This window comes from Saimiri boliviensis, chromosome 14 (assembly GCF_048565385.1).
Source record: "Saimiri boliviensis isolate mSaiBol1 chromosome 14, mSaiBol1.pri, whole genome shotgun sequence".
Classification (NCBI taxonomy): domain Eukaryota; kingdom Metazoa; phylum Chordata; class Mammalia; order Primates; family Cebidae; genus Saimiri; species Saimiri boliviensis.
The window spans coordinates 22,966,545-22,979,438 of NC_133462.1; the positions used below are offsets into that span (position 1 = coordinate 22,966,545).

Consider the following 12,894-nt stretch of genomic DNA (forward strand, 5'->3'; position numbering starts at 1 on the left):
CCTAGGAATTCATTGTTCTTTCTATTTATGTACATGCACAGAAATTTTACTTAGACCACTAACGCAGAAATACAAATATGTGTGTGTGTGTAAAAATTGTTACATACGAGGCGCAAGGCAAAGTATCAAGACAAACAGAAAAATTTTAAATTCTTAATACTTGTAGTTTAAAACTGAGTTGAGTGGATAAGGCAAACATTAGGAAGTTAAAAAGTCAAAGCTTTTAACAATGCAGTGGTACATAAGGTAAAAGAAAAGGCAACAGTCAATGACAAAATCCTGAGACTGAAGAGCTCCTTTGGGCTAGCAAGGTAAGCAAAAGCTTCACGGAGAGGTAAGATGTCCACTGGTTCCCGAAGGATGGGCAGCAGGCCAGACATCATCTGTTTGCCCTCTAGGCTCACTGTATCCTCCTCTCCATTCTGCTTTGTCTCAGGAGGGATTACATCACTAGGCTCCCCTGCCCTCTGGTTTCTGGTTGAGGTCAGCCAATGAAGACAGATCAGAGGGAGGTAGCAGAGTGAGAGCAGAACATTCATTGTCCTGGTTCACAATCTCTAGGTCACCTTGGATTGGCCGTGTTTCTCAACAGAAGGTTATTTCTCTCCAGTCAGGTTGCTCTACAAGAGCCTTCTTCTGATTCTGATACCTCTCCCTCTCCTGATGCAGCTAGCTCCAAATAACTGCATTCTGCTGTGGTTTGCTTATTTAAGTCCAACACCTTTATTATTAATATCTTTGTAAATATACCTTCCTTGAATTACCCTCATTTCAACATGCCATTTGCTTCCTTGGAATACTGCTGATACAAGTTGCCACAAGGGTAGCAGTGACAAGAAAAGCAGCCATGACATTACTGTATTTTTAGAAGTGAGAATAAGCATGCTATCTAGGGGTGAGTGAAAAGATCAATATGGCTGAATAGGAAAGTTCACTAGGAGGAAAGAAGACTACAGGCATTAGCAAAACAGGAGATTTCTTGTTTGGAAGGCTTAGACATAACAGTGTTAGAGTAAATATTTTAAACTGTTACAGATAAGTAAACAAAAGTTATAACCCAAACCAGAAAAGTTCCATAACCCTTTCCACCAAGTCTCTCAAATCTTTCCTTGACAACAGTCTTCCACAAACGCTTCTAATTAATATCTTGCTCATGAAAAGTTAAGAGCCAAATTATTTCGGTTGTCTTTATTTCCTTATAATTTGCTGTGTGGTTTATCTGGGTATCTAATTAGTTCCTTACAGTTACAGCAGTATGGTGATCATGAGTAAAATCAAGTTGAACAATTTATGTGGGCCTGGAGAAAAGGCTATAATTTTCTGTGTATATACAAAGACAGTACAATATGATACAAAAGAACCTTCTCTTTCAGAATGAGAATGTTTTTTCTAAAATTTTGTGGTATACCGAAACCGGAAAAAAAAAAAAAAAAAGTGCTATAGAAGTAATGGCCACTAAATTCCCCATTATTCCAGATTATCGTAATTCTAAAATATGACACACTTATTTTGCTTCAGCCAAAAGAAGGCAGGCAATTAAGTCCAAGGGTCCCTCCCCTAAAGTGCCTTCAATTAGCTGTGTGACCTTAGGCAAGTCACTGTCTCTGAGTTTTAGATTGCTCGGATGTAAAACAAGACCGTGAAGCTAGATGAACTTTCAGGTTCCTGAATTATAAACTGTTTATAAAGTTACCTGGAAGCTGCTTACACATTATTTATAGATTTACTTCACTATATTGGCTATAGTTAATTTGATTTAAAATCTTCTGAGCTCAAGGTAATTATTAATTACCTCTAAGAAAAAAATGAGTATAAATATCACAAGTATATGAGTTTCATAGTCTGGAGTTTCTTAATTGGCACATAGCCTGAGAGAACATTCTAATTTGGCAGCTGCAATGAAGACATAAGGTCTAACTAACATTAACCAATATTCAGATTTATTATCATTTATTGAGCACCAATAATGTGCCAACCAGGGAGCTGGAGTCTACAAAAATGACTGAGGAAATCCTCGCCCATGAGCTGCAAGTCTAGGGAGTCGTGCCTATGTAGATTTTGTGTAATATTCAAATTATGGTGTTTTGTTTTTTGTTTGCAGATGAGGAACCTGGGACTCATAGGCATAAAGTGGTAACTGGTTTAAGAACAGGAATCCAGGCCAATCTGATTCTAAAACCATGCTTTCTCTAATGTACCAATTCTCCTTTTAATTCTCAATGAGAACAAAAATGTATAAAATATCAATACTGAAAAGAATAACAGCTCCTTACAGCTATGCTGTATCAAACACATTAGTGGTATCTAATCCTCATAACTCTTTGGGATGGGCTACGTGGGTGTTATACAATCTTATAAATAAGGAAACACTCAGTGTGGTTGAAGTGACTTACCCAAGGTTACATGGCTGTTAAGGGGCAGAGCCAGTGTCTTTCAAATCAATTCCTGAAATTAATACAGTCCCTTGGATCAATCTTCAAAATCCAGCTGTGACCAAGAACGAAAGTATATAGTATCAAACATTTCTCTTTCTTGGTGAAACAAAGTAATGAATTTTTTTGGCAGCAAAAAATTTCTCAATATTCCATGTAAAAAGAAATTCAGAGGAATGTTCATGCAATCTCATTACATAATGCAAATTTAAATAATTTATCTAACAAGCAGACTTGAGGATTTTGCAGAAGTTAGGAAAAATTAGCTCTGGAAACTTCTCCCAATAATTGTCTATTTTGTTTTACCTCAGAATTTACGTACTGGACTCAACACTTGGTTTTACTGACATCATTTTCTAATGAGAATGGAACAATAAATTGCACATAGCTATTTTAATCTAAACTAAAAATACAATCTAACGAGTGATTCTGCAAATTTTGCAAGCACAGTAGGTAGAAGAGCGGCATACAAAGACATGACACAGTGGTGTGACCTATATATCTTCCAATGCAGTTTCCTACTCTGGTCCTACCTATATTTCTTTGCCACTGTTTCTTATACTGGCTAGAATAAATCTAAAAGATAAAAAAATGCTTATTCTTTTCACCTAGAATGCAACTACGATCTTATCGATCATGGTTAAATAGAACAGTTCACCGTCAGGGCAGAAAAAAACATCTTTAGGCCTCCCCTGAAGTTAATTTTCAACGAGTTAGTGAGGTAAAGGAATGAAGGGCCAGGCTTTCTTTTAATCAATAACGCAACCTCACTGAGTGAGAGCGCAGTACTGGAGAAAGTGCAAACTCAAAAGAGGTGATAAATCCAGTAATTGCCTGAGAAGAGCGATGCAGACTGATAGCAAATTACAGCCCACTGCAGAAACTTAAAAAGACCGCCTTGGGGTTGGGAAAGTAGCCTCCACCTTATTAATCACCCGGCCTTCTAACAAACCATTCATTCCGGTGCCCCCAGGTCTTAAGAGGTGGGAACTTTCCCCAGTGGTCTCCGTGATCTCTGGAGACATTCTATTGAAGAGGATGGTAATAAATGCAAAGACCAGCACTGCGTCTCTCTACTAGCTTTTTCTACACCACGCACTTGGCTAAAGGACTAAGATGATGGGGAATGAGGGGGCTTGGAAAAGAAATCAGAAGATGCTGTGAGAACATCGTGGCTGGCTCCATCCCCGCTGGCCTAAGCGATCTCACGTCTGCAGAAGGAAGCAACGCCTGCGGGCGGGCCCGCGGGCGCACGGGGCTGGTGACAGTATGCGCGGAGCAGCAGGTACCCCCCACCCCCAGCTGCAGGGCAAGCCCGGGGTCTCCGCAGGCCTTGCTGCACAGACGACAGAATTGGGACACGGAACTTGGGGCATGTGGCTAGCACCGGGCGGGGGTCGGCCAGCAGAGGAGGAAGCGAGCGCCGGCAGAGGCCTGAGGGGAGGATGCACATGGCTGGCGGCGGCGCTAACAGCGGGCGGAGGGGCGGCCCCGGGACGCGGTACCTGCGGTCAGGCGGCGGCTGCTGCTTCCGCGAGCCTCCTTTGGCCAGCCAGGACCCGGCCGTGCCCTCGCCCTCGTCCTTGCCCACCTCTCTCCCGGCTCTTTTCCCTCTTTTCCCTCGCTTTCCCCCTCCTCATCCGGAGCTCCAAAATGGCGGCGCTGGGGACGGATCACGTGAGCCGCGAGTGGGTCAGGTGACCCGAATGGCGGGCAGCAGGGGCGGGGCGAGACTCAGGCCCCGCCCACGGGCATTCCGGGCCGGTGGGGCCGGACCTGCGCGTGGGAGGCGCTCCAGCGGGTTTACCTTCTTGCAAACCCCGGCTCCCGGCCCGGTTTCGGGCCCAGTTGCCTGGCCCTCACGGCCCCTTTCAGACGTCTAGGTTTAGAAGTCACCGTGTATTCACTTTGGCATCTCCCCACGTCACCGAAATCCGCTGTGGGCTAGCCTCATCACCCCACTCACTCCGCAATTGGCTTTCAACAAAGGACATTGACTTTTTTTTTTTTTTTTCCTTTAGCCTGGCTTCTGGATTTGTATTAGTTCTCTTGGTAGCGCTGTACATTTTGAGGTGTTCTTGGCTAAAATGTAGCGGTCCTAGCCAGGCTCACGGCTTGGCTTTAAGTGGTGCCTGTTAAGGGCCAGAGCTGACTCTGGGAAATCTTGTTGCTTGAGAGATTCAGAATTGTCAGGTTTGTAGGATCAGACCCAGTTACACAACCTCAGCCCTCCGAGGGCACCACGGTGTTTATCATTCGGATCTGTGTTATGAAAGATTCCAGGGTGGTTCGCCTGCTAACAGTGAAAAAGGGACGGAGTGAAGCATTACAGCCAATTTCACCAAAAATGCTGTATAGTTTTGCTATATTAGGAACTATGCAGCATGGTGCTCTGGTCTGGACTCAGCAGGTGGGCTGCGGACATGAGCAAGGTAGTAAAACTGAAGGTTCTGGTCATGGAATGTGGTGAGACACCTCTACTCCAGATCTTTGAGAGGCCTTTACAGCTGGCTCGGCTGTCCATTGTCCTGGGAGGAAGATCCAACAAAATTTAGAATCAGACAGGCTGATCATTCCTGTTACTGTATATTAGGGTACAAATTCATCTGAATTTGGGGGTAGGAAACCAACAAAGTCAGATTTTTTTTTTTTTTTTTTTTGAGTTGGAGTCCCACTCTGTCACCCAGGCTGGAGTGCAGAGGGATGATCTTGGCTCACTGCAATCTCCACCTTTTGGGTTCAAGCTATTCTCCTGCCTCAGCCTCCCCAGGAGCTGGGATTACAGGGATACGCCACCATGTCCGACTCATTTTTGTATTTGTAGTAGAGACAGGGTTTCACCACATTGGCCAGACTGGTCTCGAACTCCTGACCTCAAGTGATCTGCCCACCTTGGCCTCCCAGCGTGCTGGGATTACAGGCGTGAGCCACCACGCCTGGCGGCAAAGTTATAATTCTGCTATTCCAATTAGACCAAATAGCTATGAAGAAGTAAAAATAAAATGTTGAGTAATTTTGTTTTCAATGAAAGGTGAGAGACTGAGCAGGAGGCTAGCATAGAAGGATGGAAGGAAAAACAATCAAGGAAAATCAGAAATACAAAGTGTTCAAAGGGAGAACAAACAAGAAAGATGGGCTATTGGCACAAACAATCCTAGTTTCACCTCCCCTCCCCTCCCCCTCTCCCCTTCCCTTTCTTTCTTTCTTTCTTTTTTTTTTTTTTTTTTTTTCCGAGATGGAATTTCAGTCTTGTTGCCCAGGCTGGAGTGCAATGGCATGATCGATCTCGGCTCACCACAACCTCCACCTCCCAGATTCAAGCAATTCTCCTGCCTCAGCCTCCCGAGTACTTGGGATTACAGGCACGTACCACCATGCCCAGCTAATGTTGTCCTTTTAGTAGAGACAGGGTTTTTCCGTGTTGGTTAGGCTGGTCTCGAACTCCTGGCCTCAGGTGATCCACCTGCTTTGGCCTCCCAACGTGCTGGGATTACAGGTGTGAGCCACTGCACCTGGCTATGTACTGCATTTTCTTTATCCATTTTACGGTTGTTGGGCACTTTGGTTGATTACATGTCTTTGCAATTGTCAATAGTGCTTCAGTAAATATATGAGTGCAGGTGTCTTTTTGGTAGAATGATTTATCTTCCTTTGGGTATACACCCAGTAGTGGGATTGTTGGGTGGAACGGTAATTCTAATTTTAGTTCTCTGAGAAATCTGTTTGTTACTGCTGGATGACACAGCCACTGATACCCCCTCCCTACTCTGATGTACCTGGAACAGCCAGAGCCATTAGGCAGAAATCATTATAGGCAGAAAAAAATGATGATGAAAAAATTGAGACCTTCATTCCTGAAGACTGAGAAGGTATACGATGCAGAATCTGATAGGAAAACCAAGAAAACTTCAAAAAGCCTGGAACATAGAACCTCAGTATTTCTGTTTCTTAGAAAAGAACTCTCCAGGAAATTACAGTCAACCTTTTTAAGTCAGAAGAATGCAAAGGCGTTCAGATGTAGTTCCACTGAACTTGTGGACATCACACCTAAACTCTTCTCAGCACCTTTCACCTGCCACAGTGTTATTTATCATGATTTAATTAAACAATCCAAGTAAGATGTAGTGTTGTAGATAGGAAACCTGCTTACTCAGTTATCTAGTGCCTATTCAATGGAATCTGATTCCGCCTCCAGATGAGAGATGACCCAGTAACTGAATCCCTCCTCACACCTTGTTATTTTACTTTGGGGCCATTAATTAGTTGATGAGGTTAAAGGTTTCGCTTCTTCTACCAGTATCATGGGTCTCTGTATCTCCTAAAGTGACCAGGGAGCCTGATGATGCATAGTGCTTTACAAGTTGAACTGGAGCACTGCTTACATTTTGGGAACGATACAGACGGTGCCCCGAGAAAGTTGCCAAGGTGATGACTGGTTGCAAACCGAATGAGACATCGAACCAGTTGAAACTGGAGGAAGACCTACTTCTTTCCAGCCACAGTACTTATGAAGGACGCCTCGTCTTTGATGTGATAAGATTAGATTAGATTTCTTTTGAAGGGATTAATCATGTAAGTCTTTGGCACAGCACAGAAAATTGGACGAGACGTGTGGCCCGTATTTCTTTAAGCTGTAATTTTTATCATGACCTTTAAAAAACATACTGCCTCAAAAAAAGGAAAGACTGTGGAAGGGTGAGAGGAGGCAAGAGAGCTAAAAGGAAAAAAAGGATGTGGTAGTGCGAGCTGAGAAAAATAAACCCAAAAATTGTCCCTGACTTTGCTACTTAGCGCTCGTGGGACTGTGAGAAAGTGGGTTCCGTCTTTCTGATGTTTTCACTTTGCTTGTAAAACAAGAAGTTCAATTTATCCTTTTATTGAGCTTCAGATGACTGGTATATGGAAGCATGGAGTTTAATGACAGGAGTCCTCTGGGTTCAGGATGGGGCTTCATGATTAAGAATAATGGCAAGACTTGATTTTATTAATGAATGAAAAGATTGCTTGATGTAAGTCAGAAGGAATGTAACATGAAAAGACGTGATATATTATTATATACAGCTGTCAGTAATAAATTAACATTTGCTCTGGGTTCCTTACACTTTGCATCCTGAATATATACCTAGAAATACTTCATAATTATAGTTCAGGTCTCGAGGACCATCATAAATTATCCATCTGTCATTCATTCTCTGCTAAAAGCCACAGACCTACATTTTTCCAACAGCACATTGCCATCTAAAATCCCTGGCGCTATGAGGCATACATATTAATTTATTTCTTATTGGGGCCCAAGTAAACCAGAAGGATAAGGGTACATATTGACCAACCATGATAACGAAGAAGAGGAGAAAGGGCGGCGGACGTGATTGTGAAAGTCAGGGTTGGCTCTGGTTAACTAACACTGGTCTTTGCTTAATTTGCAGCTCAGTTGTTTTGGGTATGAGATGCTAATTTATTTAGAAAAGGCCCACCAAGGAACTCAGACACAGTGAACATAGCAGCCCTGCAGTCAACGCTGTGATGGAATTCTCTCCAGAGTTCCCCCAGCCCTGGGACCCTGTCTTAGACTCAGGACCTTGGTATAAGGACAAGAATCAATAATGGTGACATCTAGTGGCCCACGTGCAACGTGCAGCCAAGCCACAGGGCACTCCCGTGGGAAGTGGGGCCTGTGCCTGGTCCAAGCCGACTTAGGCCTGACCCCGAGCTCCTGAATCAGCCTGAGAGTTTGGTGTCTGGCAGAGATTCCCCACATTCGTGTTGATTTGTGATTGGGATCCAGGAAACGCACCAGCAGGCTGGGAGTGGAGGTGGAGGGGGGCTGCTTTTGAGGCCGACAGGAGGCTCCTCTCAGTCTAGTCTGCATATGCCACAGACTGGTGCTGCAGGGAAGTGTGGCTCTGCGGAGATCGCGGTGGAGCAGGGAGCTTGCCTCCGCCAGACTGTCTTTCTGCCTCAACGCAGACTGGTTATTGGAACGCTCAAGCAATTTTCAGTCGTCTTTGTCAATAAAGTCAGTCTCTTCTCTGCAAGGGGAATGAAAATGAGATTTTGAGGCCTCCAAAGAGCTCTCTCCTTTGGCCATTTTTCTCTACCCAGGAGCCAGGGAGTGGCTCCGCTGAGCTGGGTGGAAGCTCTCCGCTCTGTCCCAAACTGCTGTTGACAGGTAATACCTGTCAAGAAGATAATGTGATTGTAATAGGATACTGCGGAATTCTTCCTAGAGAAGCCGTTTCCTGAAAGCAGTGGCCTTTATGGATGAGTGGAGCAGAGGAAGAAAATGAAAAGAAGAAGGAGGAGAAGATGAAAGAAAGACACTGAAAGGAAAAAGTAACTGCTAATCAAACCAACAGAGCCCAGCTACGGGGTAATCCTGCAACTTAAAAATATGTCATTTGTTATTTTGACAGTTCCTCTTGAGGTGATAGACTAGGAGGAGCTGCTGGCATCATCACCGACTGGCTGCGAGTTCCACTTCTTGCTTCTTTAAGATATCAGTAAATGGATAACTGTAGATTGCAAAGAGTCTATCTTCTAAGATTCCCAGCTTGAGCTCCTCATATACTGGGGAAGACCAAGCAGAGGGAACATGGTATACTGTTTGACCTTTTGGGAGGTTTCTTATTTACTTATTTATTGACACTGACTCTTGCTCTGTCGCCCAGGCTGGAGTGCTGTGGCCCAATCTCGGATCACTGCAACCTCTGCCTCCCGGGTTCCAGTGATTCTCCTGCCTCAGCCTCCCAAGTAGCCGGGATTACAGGCATGTGCCACCACGCCCGGCTAATTTTTGTATTTTTAGTAAAGACAGGGTTTTACCACCTTGCCCAGACTGGTCTTGAACTCCTGACCTCAAGTGATCAACCCGTCTTGGCCTCCCAAAGTGCTGGGATTACAGGCATGAGCCACCGTGGCAAGCCTGGGATGTTTCTTTTACTGAGAAAGAGAAATGAGAAAAAGGAAAGGAAAAATGCATATCGTACCCAGAGAAAGTTCAGTATATTAGTCCGTTCTCATGTTGCTCTAAAGAGCTACCTGAGACTAGGGAACTTATGAAAAAAGGAGGTTTAATTGACTCACAGTTCTGCAGGCTTAACAGGAAGCGTGACTGAAAGGCCCCTGGAGACTTAGAAGGTGAGGGGGAAACAAGCACATCTTACCCAGGTTGGAGCAGGAGAGAGAGAGGGAGTGAGGGGAGGGGAAGTGCCGCATACTCGCGAACAACCAGCTCTCGTGAGAACTCACTCAATATCATGAGAACAGCAAGGGGGAAGTCTGCCCTCATGATTCAGTCACCCCCACCAGGACCCTCTCTGACACGTGGGGATAACGATTTGAGAGGAGGTTTGGGTGGGGACACCGAGCCAAACCATATCATCCACACTGTCGATAGCAAATTGCATGCCCCTTCTGGCCTCATCATCAGCTCCACGAAGCCACAAGCAGGAGGGCCCAGCCAAAATCCGTCACCAGGTCTAAGTGACGCATCCCGAATTAGGCATGCGTGGAGCTGTGGGGTGCATGAGGCGTCACGAGTAGGTGGCCAGGCTCCCATGCCATCCATCCCTCTTGCGTCAGGCCTCCTCCTTCAGCTCGTCCCTCTAGGCCACTTGCAGAGACATCCCTAGGACCAGGTAATGGAAATCAAAACCTAAGCTAGCCAAGTTCAAGAACGGTCACCTTGGTACGTGGCAGAAAATGGAGCAACCTGAATGGAGGAATGAGGTGGACACGGACACGGGGGATCTATCTGGATTGTGGAGACCCCTCTACGTGGCTTGGAGGACTCAGTGTGGGGAGCAGGAAGAGCTCTGGCCAGAGAGGCAGGTTGGGGCTGGGACTGGACGGGGCAGAGACAGGCAGCAGGCCTCTGTTGAGGGCCTTCTGATGGAGGACCCATGTTAGGGGCTCTGCTTGGGTGATTTCCCGCGTCTTTGTGGACTTTACTCTCTTGCCATGAATTCTGTGTGTAATCACCGCCTCAACACCTGTCTACCCTGATGGGAAATGAGCTTCAAGAGCCCAGGGAAGCTTGTCAGTTTTGTTCATCGATATCTTTCCTGCTCTCCTGGCCTAGAACAGGGCCTAAAATGTAGCTACATTCAGTAAACACTGAATGATCAAAGAAAAAAGTGATTTCATTTAGCAGACACGCTCCCAGGCATAAAGTTTATTGGATGAGCTACTCAAAAGCATCTTTTGGGAAGATAGGGCGTGAGATTAAGGGCCAAAGGCTTGGAAAGAGAATAAACGTGGCATCCAGTTAGAGACGAGGGAGTTGGTCACAGAGAGGCCCTAAGAATCCATTCTGTGGACTGGTTTTCATTTACCCTGTGCTTCAAAACCTGTTAGCACTCACTAGCTGTGTGTCCTGGGCAAGTTACTGTACTTCTCTGTGCCTGGTTTACTTCCTGCCTACCTTACAGGGCTGTTGAAAGGTTTAAAGAACCCTATGTATGCCTGACTCATAGAAAGCAATCAATAAACAATAAAATGTTGTTATTGCAAAGACTAGGACTGGAATGATATGAAATTGAAGGAAGAGATGGAGTTGAAGGACACTGTGAACAAAGAATATGTCGCATTCAATGGCTTGTTGGAAGCAGGGCGGGTTCTTCTGCTCTTCCATTCGCCCTTGATTGGAAGCTGCTGTTCGTAAGGCACAGACGGCTCTGAGCTCCAGACACCGATGACAGAGGCAGGCACAGAAGTCAGACAACACACGAAAAGAAGAAGGGCAGAATTGCCCAGCGACTCTATAATCAGCTTATGTCGTGGAATTTGATGTGAGCACGTTAGGAATGTCACATACGACTACGTGGGTTTTTCAGCCTATTTTTCCTGAATGCGGATTCTGTTGGCAACTGAATGCGTGCTAACACCCTAAGATTTAGTTGCATTTTGGTTAAGAAGTCCAGAAGACTTTGGACTTGGCTTTGAAAAACCGAAAGTGAATTGAATTTGCATTATTTAAGGGGCTTATTCAGATGAACACTGCTATCTCTTCAGATGTAAAAATTCCAAGACTCAAGAGTTGATATTTCAGCAGCAACAATGACATCTAGGGGCTGGTTGCTACAGGTTTAATCTTAGCTATATATGGTCTACATTTTGAAAACGAAGAGTGCTAACATGTTGATGCAATCCAGAATGTCTGCTTGGACTGTGTGAACTTGGTTGGTGGCCAGGGCAACGCTGATGGATCAAAGAAAAGAAAAAGCTGAAAGTGGCTTCTGCTGTCATCTAAGAAAATTACTTTCCTTCTGAAATGGCAACACCTCTCAGTTTGCTTGATATACTCATTTTCCCCCTGACCTTTTAACCAGGGATGTGGCATCCTTCTCAGCTTTCCTGTTTAATCTAGGTCCGCTCTTCCCACGAATGACAGAACCAACTATCCTACACGGAGAGGGGCTGGGGCCTCAGATTCTAACCGCTTTTGGTTTTCCCCATCCTTTGAAGAGCCGGTGGAACAAATCTTTGGCTGTTCATTTCATCTATCCCCTTTTGTTGTTAGTTTTTTTTTTTTTTTTTTTTTTCTATTTTGACACAAGGTCTCTCTCTCTCTGTGGTCCAGGATGAAATGCAATGGCATGATCCTAGCTACTGCAGCCTCCAACTCCTGGGCTCAAGTGACCCTCCCACCTCAGCCTCCATAGTAGCCAGGAAAACAGGTGCACCCCATTGCACCTGGCTATTTTTTTTTTAATAGAGATGGGGGTCTTGCTATGTTGCCCATGCTGATCTCAAACTCTCAATTTCAAGCAATCCTTCTGCCTCAGCCTCCCAGAGTTCTGGAATTACAGGCATGAGCCACCATGCCTGGCTCCCTTATATTTTTATCAGATTCTTTCATTTTTATTTGTATTTTTTTGAGACAGAATCTGCCCTGTTGCCCAGGCTGGCGTGCAGTGGTGTGATCTCAGCTTACTGCAACCTCTGCCTCCTGGGTTCAAGCAATTCTTCTGCCTCAGCCTCCCGAGTAGCTGATATTACAGGTGCCTGCTACCATGTCAGCTAATTTTTATATTTATAGTAGAGACAGGGTTTCGCCATGTTGGCCAGGCTGGTCTTGAACTCCCAACCTCAGGTGATTCGCCAACTTCCACCTCCCAAAGTGTTGGGATTATAGGCGTGAGCCACCGAACTCAGCTGAATCAGATTCTTTTAAATGGAGACTAAATACATCTCTTGGTTTTATGGCTTTGAGCATCATTTCCCCCTGACCTTTTAACCAGGGTTGTGGCATCCTTCTCAGCTTTCCTGTTTAATCTAGGTCTGATGGATTTTGTACTTCTTAACCAAAATGCAACTAAATCTTAGGGTGTTAGCACGCATTCAGTTGCCAACAGAATCTGCATTCAGTCTCAGAGGCAGCCTTTGGTCTGTTGTCAGTCAGTCAGTCCACTAGCAGTGTTGATTAAGTTCCTCTGAGTACAATTTGCCTCTGTGTGTGTGT

The 12,894-nt window shown here is 45.0% G+C and overlaps 1 protein-coding gene and 1 long non-coding RNA gene across 5 annotated transcripts in view; one reads left to right on the forward strand and one right to left on the reverse strand.

Annotated features, from left to right (window-relative positions):
* Positions 1-4,105, reverse strand: part of ZNF507 (zinc finger protein 507) — a 40,840-nt gene extending 36,735 nt beyond the window's left edge. For 2 of the 3 annotated variants that reach the window (XM_003937309.3, XM_074386602.1), the window contains exons 1-2: positions 3,938-4,025; positions 2,394-2,487 (exon numbers count right to left, since the gene is read on the reverse strand). The gene's annotated coding sequence lies outside the window, so the exon portion shown is untranslated. Of the gene's footprint in view, positions 1-2,393; positions 2,488-3,937 lie in introns of all 3 variants that reach the window. The other variant, XM_003937310.3, reaches the window with a different exon arrangement.
* Positions 2,926-12,894, forward strand: part of LOC141581292 (uncharacterized) — a 46,182-nt gene continuing 36,213 nt past the window's right edge. For both annotated transcript variants that reach the window (XR_012513884.1, XR_012513885.1), the window contains exon 1: positions 2,926-3,717. This is a non-coding gene — a long non-coding RNA (uncharacterized LOC141581292). The remainder of the gene's footprint in view (positions 3,718-12,894) is intronic.